The sequence below is a fragment of the Elephantulus edwardii genome, unplaced genomic scaffold (assembly GCF_000299155.1).
Source record: "Elephantulus edwardii isolate Elephantulus edwardi_28Jun2011 unplaced genomic scaffold, EleEdw1.0 scaffold00077, whole genome shotgun sequence".
Lineage (NCBI taxonomy): Eukaryota > Metazoa > Chordata > Mammalia > Macroscelidea > Macroscelididae > Elephantulus > Elephantulus edwardii.
In genome coordinates this window covers 5,856,789-5,861,816 of record NW_006399827.1, presented here as the reverse complement: position 1 = coordinate 5,861,816, position 5,028 = coordinate 5,856,789, and the positions used below count along the sequence as shown (strand labels likewise).

The window sequence follows — 5,028 nt, the reverse complement described above, 5'->3', positions numbered from 1 at the left end:
AACAGTTTGTGAATTATCAAAAGCAGATACCACAGAATACCTTAAATCTGTTGCCAAAAGATACAATGGAAAATCAAAGCATAGATTGGGTTTACGCCAAAGGTTTTGCTTACACAGCTATGATCTGGTTGAATGGGCTTTACTTGCTACTCTCATAGATCAAATAGTTGTTTTGCTGTTTGCATTTTACAGATAGTGCCTGAAATGTGGTGTGTTCTAAAGCGTGTTCCAGCTCGTAGGAAACCGACAGGAAGTGCAGGTATAATTAAGCTGCTTAACCCAATAAGCAAAGTAAGCATAGGCTTACTTACGCTTACTAACTCAACTGTAACAAACAACCTCCCATTTTTTCATCACATCAGTTTCTGCTTGTAGGTGTGGCTGACATCTGTCTCTCTCCCAACCTACCTACAGGAGCAAAGCCTCTTTTTAAAACGTGCGGAGCTACACTGCTAACCCTCAGGTGTCAGTGACTCCACACAAGAAAGAAGGGCAATCTCCTCCCATGTATTTACAGCTTCTGAAAACTGGCTGGAAAACCATGAGTCCAGTCCATTCCTACTAGATTAGACAAAACAACAAAGACATAGAATAAGGGTATAAACAGCTCTGGTGGCATATCCTATCACTAGGTTTGCTGCTAACCCTCACAGCCGAGCATCAAAAATGAGCAGTCTTCTCCTGTTAAGGTTTATGCTATTGAAGAATCACTGAGTTAAAACCTAATCGATGGCACTGAGTTTGAGTTTGAGGTAACAGGGACAGAGCACACAGTAAGCAAAGACAATGACCTAGATCAGGCACTCCTTACCCTCCAGACTGATATTGTTGTTCTTCAGTCTCCTTTGGAGAAGTCTCTGACAGCAGACTTTCCCAATGCAGTTCGTCTTTTAATTTCCTGGCTGCTGGTACCAAGAATGTTGATTGTGGAGCCAAGCAAATTGAAGCTGTTAACAATTTCAATCTCGTCACCATCTATCAGGATGCTGTAAATCAGCCCAGTGGTGAGAATCTTTGCTTTTTTGACGTTGAGCTTCAATCCATATTGAAGGCTGCAGTCCTTGCAGCAAGCTCTTCAGGTCCTCAGTGTCAGCAAGCAGGGTTGTGTCATTTGCATCATGCCAAATGTTGATGAGTCTTCTTCCAATCCTGATGCCACATTTTTCCTCATAGAGCCCAGCCTCCTGAATAGTGTTTTGCATATACATCTAAAAAGTATGGAGATAAGACACATCCCTGCTGTACACCCTTTCCAATTTTGAACCATGTGCTGTTTCCCTGCTCTATTCTGACAACTGCCTCCTGGTCCAAGTATTGGTTTTGCATAAGCATGATCAAGTGTTCTGGGATTCCCATTCTTCTCAGAGTCACAGTTTGTTGTGGTCCACACAGTCAAACATCTTTACATAGTCAATGAAATGCAGATAGACATTCCTATGGTACTCTTTGCTTTCAACCGAGACCCATCTAACATTAGGTATAATATCCCTAGTATCATGGCCTCTTCTAAACCCAGCCTGCACTCCTGGCAGTTCTCTGTTGATGTGCTGTTCCAGTTGTTTTTGGATAATTTTCAGCAGAATCTTTCTTGCATGTAATATTAATAATATTATTTAATAATTTCCACACTCTGTCAGGTCACCTTTCTTTGAAATGGGAACAAATATAGATCTCTTCCAGTCAGTTGGCCAGGTAGTTGTTCTCCAGATTTCTTGGCACAACTTGATGAACACATCTAGGGCAGCATCTGTTTGTTGAAATATGTCAATCAGTATGCCATTAATTCCTGGGGACTTGTGTTTTTGGCCAATTTTTTCAGAGCAGCTTGAATTTCTTCCTTCATCACCAAAGGCTCTTGTTCACATGTTGTTTCATGAAATTCTTCTGTGTCTGCCAATTTCTTTTGGTACAATGAATCTGTATACTCTTTCCATTTTCTTTTAATGCTTCCTGGATCATTTAATATTTTGCCCAAAACATCCTTAAATATTGTAATTCGAGGCTTGAATTTGTTTCTCAGTTCCTTGAGCTTAAGAAATACTAAGCGGTCCTTTCCTTTCCAGTCCTGGCTCTGGACACATCCACCGTCGTGACGTTGATGCCCAAGAAGAACCAGATTGCCATATATGAACTCCTTTTTAAGGTGGGGGTAATAGTGGCCAAGAAAGATGTCCACATGCCAAAGCACCCTGAACTGGCAGACAAAACCGTGACCAACCTTCATGTCATGAAGGCCATACAGAGTCTCAAGTCACGAGGTTATGTGAAGGAACAGTTCACCTGGAGATATTTCTACTGGTACTTTACCAACGAGGGTATCAAATATCTACATGATTACCTCCATCTGCCCGGAGATTGTTCCTGCCACCTTGCGCCAAATCTGTCCTGAGACTGGCAGGCCACGACCTAAAGGTCTGAAAGGTGAACAACCTGCAAGATTGACTGGATGGGAGGATGACAGAGACACAGAGGGAGTGCAGGGCCTCCTGGTGTGGACAAGAAAGCCAAGGCTGGGGCTGGGTCAGCAACTGAATTCCAGTTTATAGGAGGCTTTGGTCGTGGACGTGGTCAGCCACCTCAGTAAAGTCGGAGGGAATTGTTTTGTGTTGAATAAACATGCAGACAGAAAAACTAAAAATAAAATAAAATAAAAAAATACTAAGTGATGGTTAGGTAAAATTTCATTTACTCTGCTGTTACATGTATGGTGGTTAACGAGTAGATCAACCTAGAATTCTAATGCTTTTTTGCTTTTTAGTGCTATTTCCAGTGTCTAGTGTACTCAGACTTCTGGATGGCATGAAGTGGCATCATAAGTGGAGTGTGTGGTATGTGGACAGCACCAAGTGACACTAATCAAAGAAGCTGATACCAAGAAATTCTGAGACGGTTTTTCAGGAGACATTTGTGTTTATCATTAAAATATCTTCTTGTTGCTATTTAGTACCATTGCATTAGAATTGACCATAAATTACCCTCCAGCAGGTTTTCAGAGTCAGTAATGGCACAGGAGGAATTGGTCCATCCTTATCCTACGTAGTAGCTGGTGGATTTGAAGTGCACACCTTTGGCATTGCAGTGCAGGTTCTTACCATCCATTAGGCCGCCAGAGCTCCCATTCTTACAGTTAGTTGTAAGAACCGAAACATTTTCACAAGCTCCGTTTATGTGTATCAATACCCTTACAAGGCTAAAAGTCTATGCTAATTTACTTTTTTATGCCAATTTACTTTTGAACCTTCTAATGTGCTCCTATCAGAGCTGTCACTATCACTCAATTCTAATCATGTTTGGAGTCATGTAATTTCAGCTGCACATGCTACAAGCACTTGCTGTCTTTTTCCTTGCTGCTGGAGTTATTAGTTTAGTTTTGTTTGTGTGTTTGATTTTTAAATTATACTAGTTTATTTACAACATTTAAAAGCATTGTATTTCACACCAGTTCCTTCCCATTTCCCTCACCTGTCACCCATTAAATTGTGCAACCACGTGATTAATTGTCCACTCACCTTGGCTTTATTTTGCTTTGGTTTTAGTTACAATATTATGGTAAGTCGTATTAGTGAACCAACATCAATAATATTTTTGAGAATGAAGTAGTAATTAAAGGAAAAGCAGAAAAATGTAAAAGCTTCCACTTAGTTATTAACATTGTTGTGACAAATAATGTTATTCAATGTAGAAAGGTTGCAGTCTAAGGCATATTACATTTCAGCAATTTCCAATACATTTATCATATATAGTCTCCTATGAGTAAGATGGAAATGAGCATTACTAAGCATTCCATATGATCTCAATCCGGAGGAGGTCCATGTGTGGTGGGTTACAACCCTGGCTGACACATGCTTAGTGACGCTACTGCTGTATGACCTTGTTATCAGCAACGATGCTTGTGGTATGTTTACCTTAGAACCAGGGAGTGGAAGGTTCCATTCCTGAGATGTAGATTTGACATCTATTAGCATAAATCCTAGTAACAGACACTAGTAAAAAAAGGGTCAATCACACTCACTGATTACTTTTGAGTTGGAATCAACTTAAAATTGACTCTTTAGTGGGTTTTAGAGACTGTAAATGGCAGGGGAGGAGATGCTTCACCTTTCTCTGCTGGAGGCCCTGGTGGATTCAAACAGCCAAATTTACCACGTTTGGATTAACAGTTCAGCTTCCTATTGGGTGTGCTACCAGAGTTCCTACCAGATAGAGTACAACCTTGAAAGTCTCATAGGGGCAGATCTAGTTTGTCCTGTAGGTCAGTCTGAGTCAGAATTCCCTCAATAGAAACAGATTTCATTGCTTGGTTTTACCTCATAGGTACAAACTAAATTTATTTTGAAACATTGGGTTTCTACTATGTGCAAAATATAATGAACCTATCAGGATCTTTTCAAAACATACTATCTTGCTAACAGAACAGTTCATCATTAGGGAATATGCTAGAAGGGTCATTGAGAGGGTCTGGAAACAGGAAAATTTGTCTTTGTCTTGAAACTGATTATATATTAGTGATAAGCAGCATAATGTTTTTGAATTCAATTTGTCAATTTTTATCAAGGTCAAAGATCTCATTCCTTAACATTAATTTAAAGAACTTGATAGAGATAATGAATCAGAAAGATATTCAGATATTCATATGAAACATTTTCCTAGACTTTCTTAAAAAGCAACTTAAATTTAATTTCACAGAAGACTTTTATTGAACTATGATAAATAAGATTAAAGTGAAATGAACTAATAAAAGTATTTTCTCTATGCTAGCACGGAATCTTAGACTTGAATATACTAATGAAGAAAAAAAGGGAAATGGCTGGAAAAGAATAAAATTTAAAAGATGAATATATCAAGTGGAAACAAAATCAGCACTGTCAAAACAGCTCTGTCCACATCCAAAAACTTCTCCAATAGGGTAAAAAGGGAAGCCACTGACTGGGAAAAAGTATTCGGTAATACCATATCAGATAAGGGACTTATATCCAGAATTTATGAAATACTTGAGCACCACAACAAGATAAAGGTAAATAATCCAAT

The 5,028-nt window shown here is 39.1% G+C and overlaps 1 pseudogene; it reads left to right on the top strand.

The window, feature by feature from the left end:
* The first annotated feature begins 2,098 nt into the window (after window positions 1-2,098).
* LOC102850316 lies at window positions 2,099-2,584 on the top strand (annotated as a pseudogene).
* The last annotated feature ends 2,444 nt before the right edge of the window (window positions 2,585-5,028 follow it).